The following is a 21920-nucleotide window of genomic DNA, read 5'->3' as shown; positions in this document are numbered from 1 at the left end:
TGCACTGTCCGTTACTACGAGAGTAAACAACAATGAATAATAGCCTCTGTAAACGAATTGAAAACACTTATAATCTTTTTGTCTGATCAGCGGAGACGTGTAATAAAGAAACGGACGTACTCCTCAGTATTGCTAGTTTAAATTCACTGCCGCCATGCCGCCTCATTAATTTCTCAATGTCCAGAATATTCGCCGACTCGTCAGGAACCTAATTTCAAGCGTTGACGTGAATTAACCGAAAGAAATTTCTAGTCGTTGTCACTTCACGGTCCTCGACAATTTTCATATTCTCATCATAACCGTAAAAAATATGGTTCCGGGTTCAAAATGGAAATCACTTTTCTAACTAACAAAAATAAAATCACGTGCAACAGATGTTACTGTTCTCGTGATGCATTTTCTTCCAACCGTTGTGATAATTTGATGCTGTTGTAACAACAAAATGATGTTAAGGCCTTGTTCAACTAAAAAGATCCTAGTCAACTATTAACAAACAGATTAAACCTTGCAATAACCAGAAATCGTAGTTTTGGCAACTGTAATCAGGTTAAATATTTACTTGTACCAAATCATCTTTTATTGTCAACAATATTCAAACCGTTATTCTAACGATAAAAATTTTACCATAGAATTTTCTGGTACGACTTTTAAGTAATTAATTTTTTTTCTCGATGTATTATAATAGCTCGTGACATGCACGCTCGGTAAAATTGAGTACACGTGCAACAAACCGAAGGAGAGAAGGAGCAGTGAGAAAAAAACCAATGATAAACAAAGTTTACCGAAAAAAAAATGCGGCAAAAAGGGAACAAAAAAAAAAAAATAAATAAATAAATAATCACCGCGACGCAAACTGTGCGTATATCTTCGATACTCACATTGTTATTACTATACTGCTAATCGGTGGCGATGCAAAACGTAGCTTTGAACGTCAATGGGTAAATTTGCGATTATAATTCAAGTAGTAAACTAACGGACGAGTCTCTGCCGCACGGCTATAAGATGAATAAAGTTAGATTGTTATCTATAACATACATGCATTCGCGTTATACATATGATTATACCATGGAATATTTCTTATACGATGCACATGTATGCGCATAAATTTATTGCAATTCATCTCCGCGACAACTATTGTTTTATAATTGTAAAACTGCATTCAAAGTTTTATGTTTGTATCTACATGTATTTATCTGCAATGCCAGAAGTGCAGCAATATCTAAACTGTATGCAACATCGTGTACGTTATTATTGAGTGATAGAAAAAGTTGAAATAAAAAATAATTGTTTCTACAGTATTAATCAGCGCGGTCGTGCATTCGGGGATAATATATTTATTCCAAGCTTTTGACACTCCGGTCATGGACGTGGCGTAAACAATTACAAACATCGGCGTGCTCTGATATTGATCGTTCAATCGGTCGTGAAATGAAATGAAGTTAATTGATCTGTCTAAAATGATTAGCCATGATGGAAACTGCTGGTTCAAACCGCGAATCGCGATACTGTGTTGGTAAAACGACAGGTCGTCTACCTCAGGCTACCTATAGAATGAATAATAAGAATTTACGTGTTTCCCTTCGCTAATCTTCTTTTCAAAGTATCATCACAGTAATTAGAAAATCTCGAAGACAATCGCAAGAACAGAAACAGTTATTTTCTATCCAAAATACATATATTATTGTGAATTTAAATTGCTGTATAATAGTTAGGCGAAACTCTCGAGGATAAAGGAGCGTGAATTATGAGTTTTGTTTGCAATTTCATATCCCAATTGACGGAAGAACCTGCGAAAATAAAAATTGTCGGATATCGGACTGAGCGAAGGTTTCGCCGAAAAAAAAAGGTGGCTGGAAGTGCGTAAAGACATGAATTAAATAAAAGGGCAAAGGCGGAATGGAGGAACGATTTCCTCAATCGAATATTCGTTCAATTCACGACATTCATATTTATTCATACCTTTACAATGTCCGTTTGTATTTTGGTAACAAGCAGATCAAAGTTCAAAAAATAATCTGTGAATATATAATCATTGATGACGATACTGAAGAAAAAAAAAAAAACAAATTCATTGTACGCTTATACGATTACGGAAGTAGGTACGAATAGATTTCCTCTGATGAAAATCAATTTTCGTTGAACAACATTTTTTACTCGTCGTCCGAGCTTGATTCACCTTATCTCCTCTTTTTAGTCCAAGCGTTGTGATCAAATGACTTTCAATAACTTGAGGAAATATCATGTATGTGTCTCAACTTCGAAATTCCCTCTCGCTTCTTCTTCTTCTTCTTCTTCTTCTGCATTAGTTACGGGCTAATTCGCCTGCTTTTATGCAATTCCGAGTTCACATATTTACAGTAACTCCGAGGACGTTTTACCGATCGTCTTTTTTCTCACTCGTCGCGATTGGCCGGCGTCTCAATATCTCCAATCACAAACCGCGAAACAAATGTCGATCGATTCGTCGTAGTTGGAGTTGCCGAAATGCAGGCGGACATCGGCAAAATGTACTCTGAATTGCATAACTGTAGGCGGATTTACTCTGCGTCAAGTATAACATGTGAGATTTCCTCGAAAAATGACACGGTGTGTACGTAAATAGGAAGAAACGAAATCAGCCGTAAACGTAAACATTCAGAAGTATGAAATTAGGCGATCTTTAAATAAGTTATAAAATATTGCACGTGGTGTAGGCGGGCTTTTTAACGAAACTGCATCATTGAAGTATTTAGAAAACATGTTCGAACACCGCGTGGGATCAGCTTATATCCATTCGAGTCAGCTTGCGTTATACACAAACGTATCTACACCTGCCACATACCTTCGCAGAGAATAGAATCGATTCAATTCGCGGCAATCTCGGTTGCGAAGTATGCCACAAGTCTGAAGGTGAACATGAACGATTGCACAAAAGCCAGCTGGCGGCTGTTGACCTGAGTGAAAAGGGCCGCGCTGAGATCGTGGCCTCGTGGCCTCGAGACCCTCGTCATTCTGGTTCTTATACCAGGACTTTCCGCAAATGGTATCCCGTAAAATTCCACAGTAGACTTCAGCGAGCAAGACTGCGGGTCGTAATTTTCTCCGAGGCTCCTTGAGCAGCTCCGTTGATTCCTACGCAGCCAAGCGAAACAATAATCAAAAAACTAGTTTTTCAGTCTGGAATCTATTAGCGATGGGATGCTCTCAAGACGTCTGTGTCTTGATTTGCGACGTGTACGTGACGCCCGGATTGGGGTCTCCGGTGTTGCATTTAAGAACGCCGCCTTCTGCTGCTCCGTATTTAATTTTAAAACTCGTTTTTACCCGCGGATTTCATCCCGTGACGACTCCGCGTAAAGAAATAGAAGATCGGTAGATTGCGCTGAGCTTCTCGTGCCCTCATAGTCGTGCAATTCGACCAAAACGATCAGCTGTTCCTCAGCTGCGACGCCATGTTTACTCGTCAATCTGGAATTAAGATCGGTAAAGAAATCTCCTTCCACGATTGGACCTTGAGCCGGATATTGCGCAAATCGACAAAAACTGATCTCACTTCGGACGAAATATATCTCGTCGATATTAATTTACCTTGCGTCGCCTGAATTGAAGAAACACAAGTCGCTGTCGGAAATGACCGAGAACCGACTGATGCCATTTTAACACCTGGTAAAACTACATAAATTAAAATTAATTATCGATATTGTTTTTTATCCTTTGTGGGCTATACTATGATTGTCTAATAAAAATCGATACGACTTTTTCGCTTCAATGCTCCTTCATTTTTCCGAACAAATATCGAGAAAGTTATACAGAGAGATGCGCGTATTGAAGAATCGAATTGAAAGAAAAAAAAAAAAAACGCTTATCGCTGTAATTACAGACTCCAGAATTCCGTTAAAACAAGCCTTTTTTATTCTTCTTCTCATTATTATTTTCGCCTTGCTCATATGTATACCTATACGAACATCTGTCTTCGCGAAATGACGACAGTTCGATAAACATGACTTACGCGGATGTGGGTAGAATAATTTGCTAGTGCAAAGACATTTTCAAGAACATACACACAAATCTATATATAAATTTGTATATAAATATTCCGGACATTAGATAACTCCTCAACTTCCAATCATCCACCTTTACACGTGCTGCGTAGTTTATTTCATGCAATATTCGCGAGTTACAAAAACAGTCACGTTCATTTGCATATTCAATTTTGAACCGATAACGCTTCGAATACAAAACATTATTGCACTATCACGATGAGAATCAAGACTAAGTACAGCGAAATTAAAAACAACGTCATCAAAATAACCATAATAAAAAGCACGACACCGGAAATCACGTCTGCAAATGTCAGTTTTCATTTCTGTTCAAAGGTGAAGACACACTTGTGTTAAACGTTTGCAGTCGTACGAATATTGGCGGAAATTGATTCCGCCCGTATAGTTCGGTCATACGTATTCGGTGCATTATGCATGTTAACGATACGTCTTTTACCGAAGCTTGCACGATTATAAAAATTCATCTGCCCTGCGTTGCACAGCTTGCACAACTTGCACAGCTACCTCTGTCTACAGAAATCAGTTTATTCGCTAACACATGAGTATGTATGTACAATCATGCATACAATGCAATGATTTTCCGAAATTTTAATCCTTCGACGTCAATAACTGCGCACAATCGTTCGATGCATCAATGATTTACAATCGATCGCAATGACTGGCAAAAACACGATCGTGTGAATTATGCAATGTGAACAGAATGTCACTATTTCCCTCTTTCTCGCATAATTATAAACGATTTACGTCATCACAGCCGCGTTTAGTAACAATAACACGTGTATAAGTGCATTATTGTTTTAGAGGTTTTCTCTCCTTCTTTCTCTCTCTCTCTCTCTCTCTCTCTCTCTCTCTCTCTCTCTCTCTCTCTCTCTCTCTCTCTCTCTCTGGGTTGATATCGATATTCACTCGGGGGTCCCGCAGGGCTCGGTGCTGGGTCCGTTACTACTTTCCATTTTTGTCAACAACTTACCCGCATCGATACGTTATTGTAAGCATGTCTTGTACGCTGATGATCTACAAACTTACCTTTCATTCCTACCATCAAATATTGCCGAGGGCGTAAGTAACGTCTCGCGTGATGTACAAGCAATTCATGATTGGGCCGGTGACAATTGCTTGAAAATCAATTTCGGAAAGACGAAGGGAATGTTTTGTGGTAGTTCCAAATTCATTAATAGCCTAGATGCCTCTCATCTACCACTAATTAAGGTTGGGAATCATACAATCGAGTATGTCAACATGGTCCGTAACCTTGGACTAATCATGAATTCGACTCTAACATGGAATGACCATGTTGATGTAATTTGCAACAGGGTCAACAGGGTTCCATACCATTTGAAAATCAACAAGGAACTGTTTTCTGGTTCTCTTCGTAAATGGTTAGTTACGGCTCTTACATTTCCTCACCTCGATTATTGTTCAGCAGTCTATAATAATCTACCTGGTGTACTTGATATTAAGCTCCAGCGACTTATTAACGCCTCTGTTAGATTTATTACAGGCGTAGCGAGGGATGAGCATATTACGGGACACCGACTTGAGTTGGGCTGGTTAACTCAGCGAAATAGGAGGCTATACTTAATCGGTTCTTATCTTTTTACTATTTTACGCTCAGGTAGGCCAACTTATTTGGCTGAAAAATCATTTACATTTAAAATCATTTACAGTCAGTGCCTGCTATTTGTGGAATTCACTCCCGCAGAACATTGTTGACAGTGACAGGCTAGCTACATTCAAGGTCAAACTTTATGATCATTACTTAAATCTCGAGCAACAAAGATTTGATTCTTTGCAGTAGTTATTCTCCTCGTCTAAAATATGAGGCTATTTTATTTTATTTTGTTTAATTATTTTATTTCAGTGAATCTATTTTTATGTTTATTGTGTCTATTGTTCCCTGCCCTGCTAGCCTTCTGTTTCTGTTTCTTACTGTCACGAGACAATTTTCGCCCCGGCTATGTCTTTATCTATAATCCTATTATACGTATATGTATATATTTTATTTATTTTTATTTTTATTTCTATATTTTATTTTTTATTTTTCGGCTCACTCCCCGAGTTGTTATGCTCGAGTACTGGCAGTCTCAACTAATCCTATTCTGTTTCTTTCTCTATCTTTACTTACTTCTACCTATTTATTGATTTACTTTTATATATTTACATATCTATTTATCTATCTATTTATTTATTTTATTTATTTTCTATCAATGTTATTGTGTTTTATTTTTATTTTATTTTGTGTTAATTGATTAATTTACTTATTTTCGTATTTGTTAATTTTTCTGTTTTCGTTCTTGATTATACATATGCCGCCTGAGGGGACTTGTCACAGGGCGAATAAATAAACGCTTCTCTCTCTCTCTCTCTCTCATCCTCCGCTGCGCTTTTACTCCTTTATTTGGTATACTATCGCATGATTTTTTTTTTCTATGATATTCATTTATCGGTTTATCAATTTTTGTGTTTAATTTTTACTTTGCTTTTTGTATCACTTTATTCTCGCCATTTTCCCACACTAAGTACAATACAGAGGCGACTCATTTACGAGTACATTGCATGCGATATAGGTATATGTATTGTACGAATATTTGCATGACTAGACCGTCTAAAGGAAGCTTCTCGAATCTAATGACGTTAACATACCTATAATCTTAGGTCATTTGTTTCCTAGACGTACCGTACATGTATATAATTTATACACAATACGTTTTTCACCATCTATTTACACATTTGTATCTGTTTGTATGCCTGTGCGCACTCTTAATTATAACGTACAGGGTGTAAAAAAAAAAAAATAGAAAAAAAAAATAACTATTAGTCGACGCTTTACCGGATAATTATCTAGGAGAAGATCCTGAAAAATGTGCCGCCGGTAAAGAGAAAAAAAAATAAAAAGTCACGACCGTTCGAACACTCGTGCCCGTCAGCGATGTTAATGCCGATATTCGTCGGGTTGACAGGCTCCGTCTTACTAGTCAGGTCATAACTCGTAACTCATGGACCAGAGATTCGAAAATCCATTTGTCGAACGATTACGATAATTCAATGTATAATCACACGATTCGGTGGAATGTCAATATCTATTTTTTTATGTACAAATGATTCCCGGAATATCCGTAAAGATTATAAAATTTATTGATCCCGTTCGAGATTAAAAATCGTGATAAAGATCGATAAAGACGAAGCAGAATCATCTGGTAAAACCGTGACTAATGGTATTTTAATTTTTTTTTTTCTAATTATTATTATGGTTATTATTATTTTTTTTTTAAACATCCTATACATATCCGTACACCTGTATTATGTGATATTCGCAACATTCGCGTACCGCGCATCTACGTCAGCTATCTCATTAATAATTCAATTGATATTGTATAATGATTACACCGCTATAATATTGAACGATTAATTATCATGAATTCTCAACGATATCAAAAAACTGACGTGTCAGTTTCAATCATCCCCGGTACTTTTCCCCTTATACGCATCGGCGGTTGTATGTGTAATAATAACAGTCAATAACAGTCATTTGTTCAGTTCGATCATCAATCTATGATAATCGAAGTTTCTCGTAGCAAGAGAATCCGGTGTCTGCAAATCATCGAGGCTTCGTTTTAAATCACATGGCAATATTTGCATTATTCCTTGCGTGTTTAAGAAGTCCGCAAGTGTCAGCTTGTCGATTAGTGTTTTGCATGAACAAAAATTTCAAACGAAAAAAGATACGGAGAGATAGAGGGGGACAAAAAAAACACGAGAACAACACGGCCGAACAAAAAAAAAAAAAAAAAAACACAAAAAACCAAATCCTCATCAAGTGCAACACGAAAACTTGAGGCGTTATAGAAAGAGACAAACATATATATTGAACGTGCAAAAGAATGAGATGGAATACATTACACAGCGTACCCTATACTCGGGTACGTTTGTATCATATTTCGTTTGTATCATAGAGGCGACCGTTATTTTAACTTGATATTAGGAAACTCGTTCACGCAATGTACGTTCTAATCAGAAGGTCAAATTTTTCTAATTCTCTTGTGTCGCTTGTCTTTTAATACTGCATTCGTCAATTTGTCACTTCGATTCTTTTCACTCACTTCGATCATCGTTCTTCGCAAATCTTCATTTCAACTCGGTACTGCGAATTTTCTAGTTAATTGAACATCCAGTGGGATTCTAGAAATTACGTTAGTTAATTAATTCACCTAAGATCCTGTAAAATAAGCGTAAAACAAACTTTGTGAAGAGAAAAAAAAAAAAAAACTACTGAAAGAAAAATGACCATCCGTGTCTAATTATTCAAGCATAAACACCTGGCCAATACACGAATAATGACTCGTGTGAACATTATGTGAAACTATAGTTGATCGTTTCAACCAAACTGACATTCCTTTGCCATTGCAGTGGCAAGTGAAGAGAAAGACAGTGAATTCTGATGAAAATAATTAAATTTTCGAGTTGAAAACAAAAAAAAAAAAACTGGTTATAATTTATGTCGCGAAATCTTTCATTACCTCGAAAATAGAAAAAACAAAAAAACAAAAAAACAAGAAAAAATACTTGTCAATAAAGGCAAAAAATTCTTATTCGCCACAGGTAGCTGCTTTGTTTGTACATGGATGACGATGACGATGACGACGATTATGATATTAAATACCTACCAGATTATAATTACACAGAAGACAAATATATCTTAATTTTAAGCGAGCAGTGATCGAAATTATTCTGTGTTAGAATTAAATCCTTAACGTTTTGGGCTCAACAAGTTTTCTCACAACGAGGTCAGTGTTAAATGTATACCTAGTTTAATATTCATCCGCTCGTTTCACGATCCCGCGTGTAAGTATATCTTGAAATTTGATTCGTTGCAAAATAGGGTTTCTTTTATACCATTTAATGATATCTTACGTTCCGAATTTTTCGTTACGTTGTAATTACAATGGGGGTGATAAAAAAAAACGGCGCGGTGGGGGGGGGGGGGGGGGGGGGAAAGCTCGAAGAGAAAGAAAAACGAATTATACACGCAATGCGTTTAATTGTATGCGCGATTTCTGTGCATGGTAGTTATAGTTTTTATTTTTTTTTTTTTGAATGAGTTTCCTTCGTTCTTGTCTACACGTACGTTAATTAAAACTCGATCAGCCTACCGAACGTGACGAAATTTCGTCACTTCGACGCGAGTAAAACTGTACAGGTGTATAAAAATGTGATGGATATATAATGATTTGTGACGGTTGACCTTAATTTTCTGGTGCATGCCTGCACACGGCAATAATACATAATTATTATTCTTATACGCGGCGCTGTCGGTTATTCCGAAATAAAAATCCAGTAAATCAGAGTGTGGAATCGTTAGATCCAGTGATAAGCTATACGTCGATTTCGTAACCAAATATACCGGTTCTCAGTATTTACATACCTAGGCGATGACATTTTTCGTCATATTTCGTACCGCTGTCGAAATCTCTCGTTCGGATTTCATGAAATTGGAAGGTCAAGAGTGACCGAAGAGAGAGAGAGAGAGAGAGAGAGAAGGAGAGAAATTGAATGATTGATACATTTAATCATTTATACCTTAGCTCACATGTGCCATGTGGCAATAAACGGTGTAATACAGAGATGATCCAATGCTCAAAGACAGGAATTAGTAAATATACAAACCTTATCCTAGTGTACAAAAGCATTCGTCTGTGAAGAAAATGGGAAACTAAAATAATAAGAAAGGGAGAGAGAGAGAGAGAGAGAGAGAGAAGCGTTTATTCGCCCAAGGACCAGTTCCCTGGGATGGTAAATGTGACAGTAGATAAACAAATATATGAATAAAGTGTAAGCTAAGATAAAATAAATAAGTAACAAAATTGAGATAAGCACTGAAGTAAAATAGCGGAAGGAAAGAGGAAATAGAACATAGAGTTAAATAAGTAAATAGATGGAGATAAAAACAAAAAAATAATTATAAAAACCACAGAAATAAATGCAAAAATCAGACAAAATAAGATGAGACAGCATAGAAACATAAATAAATAAATAAACGTAGAAATGAATTGAATAAGATATCGATAAAACGAGTGGTATAAAAGTGCAGCTAAAAGTTAAAACAATATTGACAAATGAACGAAGCTGATTTAGATAGAATCACGTGACAGAGAATAGAGAGTACAGCTGATGACTCTGTCGATCATAGAGAAGCCCGTGAAAGGCAGAATCGAAGGGAAAAGGGTATCAAGAATGCTGATAAACTTAAAACTACCACAAATCGTTCCATTCGTCTTTTGAAAGTTAATTTCGTAGCTATTCAAAAACCAGTCCAATCACGAATCGCTTTAATATCATGCGATAGTTTGACACTTGTAACCTTTAGTGATATTTGACTGTGGAAATGAATTAATAAATTAGGAATCGTTCACGAAGACTGAAAATAGTAGCAGCCAACACCGACCGTTACGGATCCCATTCATTTTAAACCCAGGGAAATAACGATCAATCAACTTCATCACGGAGGTTGAACAGCTAAGATGCTTTTATTTGGTCAATAATTTGGTACGAGATACGGTATCGAAAGCTTTACGAGTAATGAGTATAATCGTCCGATCATCGATGGCTTTTTCAACATGCTGGATGGGGGTGAAAAAATGCGAAAGACAAAAAAGTCGACGGCATGAAATTTCTCAAGTCAAATTACGGACAGTCAATAACGTAGAAATATCGTAATATGACAAGTTGGCACGAAAAAGTAAAAGAAAAAATAAAAAATTTTGAACGCGAAAATGTGTAAATAAAATAAATTTATACTGACATTTTTTTTTTTCGTCGAGAATGGACAAGCTTACGAATCACAAAATATTGAACCGCGGAAATACCGAACAGTTGTTAAGTCAACTTTTCAAATGTCAGACTCGTTTAACGACTGATCAAAACAGAGTTGATAAAATGTCGAAAGACGTTGCAAGACGTCAGCAACATATTTATTATGTTTACACTTGTGAATTGACACGTGAACGTGGACATGAATGTGGAAGACGATTTAATTTAACAATTGACTTTTACAAATCAAACGTACGGGAAAAATGATTTACTCTTTGAACGTTGTTAAAAATATCTTGCCTATTCCTTTGCGTTCGTTTTTTCTTTGATGACACTGACGATTGTCAATCTTGACATTCCGTATTTTCAGGAGATTCGGTATTCTGGTCATTTTACATTTTGCGGATCGAAATTTTGCTGCTTCTGAACTTTAATCTTGGACAAATAATTATTTTCTTTTTTTTCTCCGTTCGAAGTATCAGCCGCTCTCAATTTTTGATTTCGGAACTTTCATTTTTCCATGTATCTTCACGTTTCGTGATTTTTTCGTACGGAATGGAGATACTGTTTTGAAAATACTTTATCGCATCAAAGAGCGTTCGGTTAAATGAATGTGATTTATGAAAAATCCGAATATCGGTGCGCTGATCATTCGTTATTTTAAAATTCGTCGACTTTTTCATCTTTTGAGATTTCGACCTCCACCCCCTGAAAGAGGGGAAAGCTTTAGACTTCGATGAAAATGGGAAATCTATAAGATAAAGCAGAGTGATGTGCTTAATCAAACTCGAAACGAAGTAGAATTGGCTTTTATCATAAATACCAATCGACTTGTCAAAAAACCACTTTTATTTTATACATCGTCTACGATGCCAACGATAAGGTCTAATGGTGGTCTACGAATGCGCAGTATCGCGAGTCGCTCCATGCACGAAGGCCATTGAATTGAATAAAATCGCGAAGCTGATGAGATTTAAACTGATGTGAGAGAATATTTGCGTGAAATCGCACGTAAAAAATCATCATTAAAGGTCATTTAAATCGTACGCGGATACTGTGTTTTATATGTTTTTAATGGTACGGAATTGATCCGGGAAACGTTTTGTAGGTAATTTATATATTCAGTGAAATCTGTTGAGCACGAAACGTGATTCAAGAGTAATGAAGCTCCGATTTGAAAAACAATTTACAATGGCCAAGCCATTGACTCCGTAAAACGAAAAATTCAAATCACACTTTTCTACACAATTCTATTTCCTACAAATACTTTTCGATAAAATTCCTGCCATTAAACGAGGCTGAATGGTTGTAATAATTAAAAAACAATAAAAAAAACTTTCTATCCGTGTTATTCAAATCGAGAAACTAATTTCAATTCCGAGACTAAATTATGATTAGCAGTTGGACAATGACCCTGAAACCTAATGTTCAATCCGTAATACTTAAGTTCACTTATGCCGATACGGTCCTTATTTTGTACCTGTCGACAGGCCTCAACAAATTAAACATATAAAAATACCACCATAAGTAAAATTCCATTAGTACTCGTCGAAGTTGCATTTAATTAAGGGGTTATGCCGATCTAAATTTGCAATGCAAATTTTGGAATTTCTGTTTCACTGGAATGATGGAATGAATAGAACTTCTGCAAACGGGCCTTTATACGCGAATGTTGTACAACGCAAGTGTTTGCTGCCTAGTATTGATGGGATATTTTATCACTTTTAGAAAAGTATACTTTTTGTATTCGATTCGTTGCGAAAAAAATGTTATGTCCATTAAAATACTTTTATGAAAATTCATAGAACTCGGTTCGCGCACGGAGGAAAAGGAATTGTTGAACCAACAAAAAATTTGATTTTTTTGGAGTCCATTCGCTTCCATCTACTGTCCCTTGTACTTCTTTCAAATACGATGACTTCGATTCAACCGTTTCGATTCAGTTAGTTCGTCAAAATGATATATTCAAGAGAATTCCTTTATTCAACAAAAGCGAACGAACTTTTTCACGCGTTTCCGAAATTTAGTCAACTAGATATCATTTCATTTCAAGATTATACAATGTTCCTCCATGTCGCATGTTCGTCGACAGAGAAACGATTAGGTACTTAAAATAAAATGAGTGAATGAATCTAGCCAGCAGAAAATTTACACCGATCGAATTCCACACTTTGTTGATCTAGCTAATTGGTTGAGTCGGTAAAGAAGTCAGATCCGGATATCGAAGGGTAAATTTCTCGTCCGACTTGTTAAAAACGAAGAAAGCATCATAACGCCAAGTTTTGAATGACCGAAATTGAAATTGACGACAAATAAACAAAAACCATCGCCACATGTTCGATTTTCACTTTTACATGTATACAACAGTTACAAGTTTTCGGATTTCACCAGATTAATATCGAATAAATTCCACAATATTTTGAATCAACATATTTATAATTACAACATTTGACAAATATGATTTCTACGCTTGAATAACTCTAATGTGTTCAGTCAATGCAACAAAATTTGATTATCCGCTTCAACCATTGAACTTTGATACAACGATTTCATATTTCAAAAATAAATGGATTGAGGTGCGTTCGGTAAAATTTTTAATTATTCGAACGACAAATTTTCATGATACAAAATTCACATTATCGCAAAAAACGCACGGCCGTGTTGTCTCGAATAAATTGATGCTCGGCACGATCATTCAAAGGTTTGATTTCATTTCCATATTAATTTGTCACAAGTATTTCATCCGGAAAAAGTATTTTCTTGAATGCGAAAGGCCAATCGACAGTAACGGGGAAGACAAAAACTAAAACCAAAAAATTCAAACACATGACGAAGCCTATTTAAATTGACACACGAAAGCCAAGGATAGCCTCTCTGCATCTTACGTCAAGAAATTTATATTAGTTATAATCCATGTATTTACATCTGATATTTGCGGATCCGGAATTTAATTACATTCGTCAAATTAAACGGCGCGCCTTCGTCGTTATATGGAATTCGAGATGTTTCCTATTTCTTGCTTCGCGCTTCCTTATCGCCGAATGTTTTCCTAATTTTTTCAAACCAGCTTCGAATCGTCGGTGCTTTATAATTTTTAACACAAGAATCGGGCTATTTACATTGTGTAAATAAATATGACACGAAATTTAAGCCTGGTCGAAACGGGCAAAGTAAATATATTGAACAAATTTCATTTCAAATCTAATGACCGTACTTTTTATATGTTTACAGCTACCATTAAGCCACTTAATCTTAATGCTCAACAAAGTCAAGTACCTACGGAAATGATGTTTAATAAGCCCATTAAATTGCGGTAGCAGAGAAATTATAATTTGTAAACATTATGGAAGGACATGTTCAACCGGTCAATGCTTAATATACTTATAACGATTAAAAAAGTAAGATCGGAAAGCGGCCGCTGCACGTGTGCGTAAATAATAAAGCGCGCGTTTTAAGGCCGGAATCATCACCTGTTCGCTAGTCTCTGAAGTTAAATGAGAAAAAAAACTCAACCAACCAATGAATAAACAATTACATAAAACAGTACAACGACTGATTAATGAAGTCTCGAAAATTCCGGGACAACGTGATCGCCTTTATAGATATAACAAATTCATGAATTATAGATGGAAGAAGAAGAAGAAAAAAAAAAAAAAAAGAACTATTTATAAGACTGGATCGCAAATACGTTGAGGTTGCGAATATTCCAGGGGTCCAAGGAACGGCTTATATACTTACGCTTAAACGCATCGGATGATAAACGGTGATTGAAAATTGGACACGGCATTTCGTTGATGGATAAAATTTTCAATTAATGGCGCGCGATGAAGATGAAAAAAAAAAAATCTCAAACAATATGCCGGAGATGGAATCTCGGGTAAATATACTCGGTCAATGATTGTTATTTTGTGAATTGATATTCACGAACCGTGCACGCGCGCAGTTAACCAGAAACGTCTAATTGAATACCAAGGCTTCTTCTTCTTCTTCTTCTTCTTCTTCTTCTTCTTCTTTTCTCTTTTCGTTCTCTTACCTCCAAATATCGGCGCACTTAGCCCGACTAATTACCATGTTATTTTCATAACTAAACCGTGCGCAAGTTCCGAGCCGAAACTCTTCGCCAATCATTCCCGCTCGATGACGTATGACAATGAGCGAATGTCAATGTTTTTTCACCTCTTCTCGTTTTCGACGATTCGAGTATCGCGACGAAATCGCGAGTCATCCTGCAATCGTAAAATTCTTTGTACCGATGACTTGGCAGATTTTCAAAAAACAGTCCAGACGCTGCACTCTCGAAAAATCGTGTTCGTCGGGACGAAGATTTATTCCCAGTTTTTTTTTTTTTTTTTTTTTTTCACATCGCGAAGACGAATCGAAGACGATCAGACTTTTTCTTATTCTTCTCTACATCTGTCTGGTATCGAGAGTGAAAATGAGTTTCCGGCATGATTTTCAATTTTTAACTAATCATCTATACGCGTTACTACGTTCGGCCTGATTACGATCGCAGACTAATGAGTTATATAAATCTACTCGGTTGTAAATCGACGATTAATTATATAAATATACAATCATTACGAAGTTATATTATACGGTAGCAGGAAATGTGTGAGGAGTGATTAGTCATCTTTAGATCGTACTTAATGACGCAGATTTATACGAACTAATAATCAAACTACACAACAAATAACCAGCTCATCGTGAAAATGACAAAGATTCATTATTTAAGGTAACTTAGGCACGCGTCACAAGTTATTGACCCTGTTCCAATTAATGACCTTTTTTGATTGTATCTGTTCGATCCTTGGTTCTAAAACTACCAGAAATTAAATCTGTAGTATCTAACCCTCTAGCAATTGGTTTTAGTCGTCGAGAATTTCTAAATTTCGGCCGTCGGTTTATAATTTTGTTAAATAAAAGGGTCAATGATTGGAAATGACGAAGAAAAAAGACATATTCAAGCATGATTTGCGGTCGAGGATATAATCGCCTTTTTCCTCTTTCTACCAATTTAATTAATTTAATCGCTAAAAAGTTAATTCTTATCTGTATAGTATATTCTTGGATCGATATATGTGTGGATTTTTAAAAGAAGTGTTTCGCACAATTGAATTTTCAGCATACTCGGCATATGCAGGGCTGAAACTTGGTTGTTACGAATCATCGGGAAAAATTAACCACACTGAGAAAAATTTCATTTGTTAGAGTAACTAGAAAAATTTAGTAAAACAGGTAGTGTTAAAAAAACTGTTTGAACATTGTTCGGATTACGAAAAACGAGGCACGCCTAACCATTTTGCTTTTTTCCTACCTCGGTACTTTTATACTTTTGAAACGATTGGAACTGTTTGTTAATTGAATGCATACATCAATTTTTTGATCAATGTAATCTGATACCAAATTTTTTACAAAAACAGACTCACCTTTCATCCTTCGTGCACAATTTACTATTTCGTACTGTTTAAGTAATATTAATAAGCGGAAGAGGCGTAAAGAAAAATTTCATAACAACCGATTTGTCAAGACTGTGCGAAAAAAGAAGACCAAATCTGCACTAACAGACGCGTCTGAATCACCTCGAAATTATAGATGCATTATGTCGCTTGACTGTTTCTTTTCGATGTGCTCTCGCTGAACGATAAAATATCCGGAAAAACTTATCATTGCCAGATTCTCCGGATATTTTCTAATCGCTATAACTACGCATAATGAAATTGAGTTATAAACAACAGACGCGCATTTATTACCATTCTTTGAAGATTTTATCAAGAAACATCCAATCTTTTCAGAAGTTTTCCAAGGCTCAACCGAAACAAATAACGATCGGATTCACTCTTCTTTGAGTGTATTTGTTTATTCGATCAGTCGATTAATCGAATACTTGGATTACCTGTTTTTTTTTTCTCGATTAATCGACTGATAATTATCGTGTATCGAATGATGTTGCATCGCTGCATTTCGCAATGCAGCATCGACCGGAATCTCCGGTAATCTCTGTATAAACGATCGGATGAATTTTTCACACGTGTGGCCGATCCGATTGGTGTTATTAGATTAATAGAACTTTCGTAACGCGTAAAGGTTGGCGTATCGTAATCAAGTATACCGACCCACTTCAATCTGCAAGTTGTGCATTCGCCAGTCTTTAAGATACGGTAGTCATTGACCCAATTATCTATTGAGGGAAAGTTTCTCAATATGTGAAAAGTTCGTCATCGGTATCGGCCTTCAAACGAGTTGCGCCCGTCTGTGAAGTTCACAAATTTTTCATAACACGACACTTTTACAGTTTATAAAATTAACGTCTCCACCAATATGGTTTATTTGTGTAAATAATTGATCGGATTCTCTTACCCACATCATTCGATGAGTTTGGTAAATGCAGTTCAAATTTGTTGGTATTAAAAATTTAATCGAGCCACTAAACGTAAATCTGTCGTAATAATTTCAAACTGTTGATACAGGGTAACGTTTGGTTCAGTCAGCGATTCGGACGCACTTCAGACTTTTCAACTTCGCCGTAAAATGTTTAGTCGATAGTATCTCTGATCAATATAGGTACATACAAATTTAGTATAAAATATAAAATGTACACGCTTCATTGTGTAATGCCGCGCTGTTTCAAATCGGTTATAACGAATCGAGAAGTTAAACATCTGAATCGAATTAAGCCTCGTGATGATCCGGTACATCCGTGTTTTTATAATAAAAAGATCATTCAGTAATATTCCAAATCGTGATAAAATTCTCAAAAAAAATTAACGGCCAACACTAGATTCCGGAAATATACCGCAAACCTGTTATTACACGCCTAGTATCTGTGTCTCACAACGACTATAATTCGTCGAATATGTTATGATAGCCTTACGATGAAGGGAAAACAAAGAAGAAGTGAAAAGAGAAAAACTCACTATATATATATATATACTACTGGCCATTTTACATTGATTGGCCAATTTGATTACGCGAATTTATTTATCAAAACAATATCAATACCGCGCAAAGCTACGAATCAACATTATTTCTCAGCCTTACTATAAGCGATGTATAATAATATAGGAAGTTACGCTGAGTTAATACAGCCCCGGCAATTCGATGTCTTTCATTAACAAATTCCAGATGCCGAAAGGTTTTTCCGAAAGGACCTGTTTGTACCAAGCGCGATTCAACTTGCTCAATTTTCATTGGCTGAAATCCATTCTCCCAAAGCCTGAAGCAAACCTTTCCAGGCAAGAATAAAAAAAATAAAAATTCCCTAGAATCGACCGGCCGACAAGTGACGGTCAACCGTAACCTCTCGCCCATTTAAGAATCCGTCACTCTGCCTTAGCCATGCTAGTAACATTTTTTGCGAAGTTGGCTACGCCGATAAACTAGACGAACCGCAATTGCCGAGCAAGTTCTTGCAAGAGAACCTCTCTGTATAACCTTCAATTACGTGAAAATATATGCATCGCGTGGAACGGAAAATTTATGCGACAACATTGATCTAGTAACATAATGACCTATCGACTCATTGTCCGTGCCTTCTTCGTTTCGTCGGCCTTCTGTATTTTTTATTTTATTTTTTTGTCATTGTTTCCGTTCACACAATTCGAAATAGTTGTCCTCTTTCTTTTTCACATTTCACGTGAGCACTGAAATTTCTCCGAACGGTGCATAAATATGTTGATATTCGCAAAAATTTTCTACCATAAATCATTTATAAATAATGATCAATGGAACTTTGATGCTTTGGTGCTTTAAAAAAAATCTTTTACTGCAATTCAATCAATTTACATTATGCAATTGGTATTTCACAATATTTTTCGATTTTATGTAAATTATACGTTTTGGCAAATAGCGGTTAGTATTTAAGAGATGTGGAAAAAGAAAAAAAAAAAAAACACGTTCGTATCGGCTGTCTCACGTCTCGATCGCAGTGAAAATCGGTGAAGAAACGAACATAATTTCAGATAAACAAATGAAACATCACTTTTCACTTCAAATAATTTGCACAGTGATGATGGTAATTACGATAATAATAGACTGGATTAAACGCGAATGAAAAGTTTTTTCACTGATTCTGCATTGGAATTTTATATGATGCACGTATCGCTGAATGACTGCAGGAGGTATAATCCGAATCTTAACGTATGAAAGCTGCGATTTAACATCGGCCGAATGGGATGAAAGAAAAAAAAGAGGAAGATAATGGTAATACATTTTTCTTCTTCATCCGCGTCGTGCAAATTCCAATATAGATAATCAGAAACCGAAATGCGATACACGTCACAGTAAAAAACAGTAAAAAAGTATGAGCAACGTATGAAAAAAATAAAAGCAACCGATACAGATATCAATGTTTGCTTTACTGTTTATCGATAATTACAATAGATTATGCGAATTTTGGAAAAATGCAGAGTAAATAATTTTACGACGGCCACTGAGCTAAAAATAATCGAGTAATCGATTATTCGGGTTCAAAAAAATAATCGAACACGACTTGATTGAATCGTCAAAAATTAATCGATCGATCCATAGTTTCCTGTTTTTTTGAAACAGTACATTTGAAACCGATATGTCGTGAATTTCGGTATGCGGTCTTAATAGCGGAAAATTTTCTTCATAATTCTTCATAATAGTTAGATTCAAAATATTTTTCAATTTCGGCTAAAAATATTCGTTCATCTTCGACTTGTAGGTAATACGATGATAGTAATTGATACAGTAATCGTATAAATTGATTATGTATCGTGAGGAAAAATAATGGAGTTGGTCGATAAATCTGATTTGAAAAATAATGGATTTACTTGAAATCGATTATTTCTTATCATTATTAGTTAATATCTTTTTTTATAATGACTCGTGAGAATATTAGACTCTTGCATTGTAAGAATTACAGTATTTGCATATCATTGTACAAATTTAATCTTGTAACGGACTCAAATTACGAAAATTAATACAGTGCTTTGGAAATAGTGAATCAAAACCTTGCATGATCGATATAAACGCATTGCAATTTTTCTAAAACAATACACGAAAAATTGGAATCACGTGGCATTGAAATTGAAAAGCTCTGATTCCGGTTTCATCTTTACCGAATCATTAAGCATTTACCAGATATAAATAATCGCAGCGACAATTTACTTTAACATTTAAGGGGGGAGACTGCTTTAGAGGCTTCACAAAATCGATTTTTTCAAGGATTTTTTTGGGAAGGGAAGAAATATTCGATTGAAACGAAACTTTCAGGTTTTGTTGTTATATATTTCAGCAGTCTTCTCAAATTTTTTCATTAACAAGCATTTAACCGAGGCGTCTCGAGTGTGCATTTGTCGTGCGGCGGAAAAGTGCAGGTCGCAATTTCCGTCTGAAACAAAGAACCCAAAAAAAACTTTTACTTCTCAATAGTATAGCTTCTAGTTAAACCAAGAAAATTCAACAAAAAGTGAAAAATTCAACAATTTTTCGCAAATTAAAAAAAAAAATTCATTTTTTTGATTAAAAAATTCACTTTAGATTGTTTAAAATGTGGGTTAATCTTGACTTTCTTAAGATTTTTTAGGTTCAACTAGAAAAGAATTTCATCCCGAGTATAGTGCAATTTGTCTCGTTTCGATGGGACGTTTAGTTTTTTCCGTATCTTTCCCGCCAATTAGGAAAAATCGTATAAATGAAAAACCGAGAAATCGTGCGTCAAAGTTTTCGTACATAAAAAATCGTAATTTTCTTGAACTTACCGCATTAATATGCTAATCAGCGATTCCTGGTCCATAGAGTCGCCCTCCAGACTCTTCAAAACACTGGTTCAAAACTTCAAAAAACTTGTTCAGACTCTTCTAAAAACTGGTTGAAAACTTCAAAAAACCGCTCGTATACCTGCTAGACGCTTGCTCACTATTTCTTCTGTAACTCCGAAAAGATTTCGAATTTGCGTCTGAAATTTTAGGGACACATTCTTGGATAGTTTGGGAAGACATTTATGCAAAAAAAAAAAAAATTGATTTTTTGAAGCCTCTAAAGCAGGTCCCCACCTTAAAAACCAACCGATCTTTGAATAAAAAACTAAAAAAAAAAAAAAAAGCAATACGTAATATTAAAAAATTTACAAATTACTTGGATACTCGGTTAATATTCACACCTCTTTCTTCAACAATCTAGGGACTAAAATTCTGCAAGCACGTTGCAGGAAAATACACAGCTTTTTAAAACATCATTTGGCACATCACTCGTGTAAAATAACGGACACATCACAAAAATTGTCGCGAACTGGTTTAATCGTCGTCGGTTAAAATCGGAACATTTCGTAAACATTCGGCTATTTTCCGTACAGTCCTTTAGAATTTCTCTAAAATCCCAGAAACTTTACATCATACAAGTGCCTTTCATTTCGACACGTAATCTACATCGAAAATTTTAAACTTTCATACATTTCTCAGAACTAATATTACGGAAAATAATTACTTTCAGATTTATTTATGGAAAACTCGTCATTTGTCCCAATCGTTATTTCACACTCCCAATTGTCCAACAGTAAATGTTTCCACTGTCACTTGTCTCCAAACGTACGATACAAACTGTTATTCGACGGTAAGATTACGTAATACTTGATAATAAAAGAATTATGTACAACGATCTTCTATCGTTATTGCGGCACCTCGATTGATTATCCCTGAACCGTAAATATTTCGCCGTAATTACGAATAACCGATGAATCAAACATGGATACTAAAAGTATCTCCGCTTATCCTGTAACACTCGTTTTAGAAACATTCGCGCTTTCAGAGGTGGGGGAATATAGAGGATGATAGAAAGAGAGGCGACAAATGCGTAGAGCAAAAAAAAAATCAAAAATAAAAAATAAAAAAAATACGCACGATCGCAGTGATAAAGTTGATAATAAAAAAACGTAAACGCGTTCGAGCCAGCGTGCGCAAATTTAAACGCAGAGGGGCGACACGATCGGTGGTGGGGCTTTGGTAAATTAACCTATCTGATCGAAGGAATGGGGGGGAGGGGAGGGGGGGAGGATGAGGATTCGAACTTCTTAGCGCGAGTTCCGTTCGACCGGCCGCAACGAACCGATAT

General features: G+C 35.7%; 1 long non-coding RNA gene across 1 annotated transcript in view; it reads right to left on the bottom strand.

Moving 5' to 3' along the window:
• LOC124179901 overlaps positions 1-21687 on the bottom strand; it is a 123395-nt gene extending 101708 nt beyond the window's left edge. Inside the window, exon 1 of the long non-coding RNA XR_006870169.1 lies at positions 20974-21687. This is a non-coding gene — a long non-coding RNA (uncharacterized LOC124179901). The remainder of the gene's footprint in view (positions 1-20973) is intronic.
• Between the last annotated feature and the right edge of the window lie 233 nt (positions 21688-21920).

Source organism: Neodiprion fabricii, chromosome 4 (genome assembly GCF_021155785.1).
Source record: "Neodiprion fabricii isolate iyNeoFabr1 chromosome 4, iyNeoFabr1.1, whole genome shotgun sequence".
NCBI classification, from domain to species: Eukaryota; Metazoa; Arthropoda; class Insecta; order Hymenoptera; family Diprionidae; genus Neodiprion; species Neodiprion fabricii.
The sequence above is the reverse complement of the archived record's forward strand: the minus strand, read 5'-3'. Positions and strand labels throughout refer to the sequence as shown.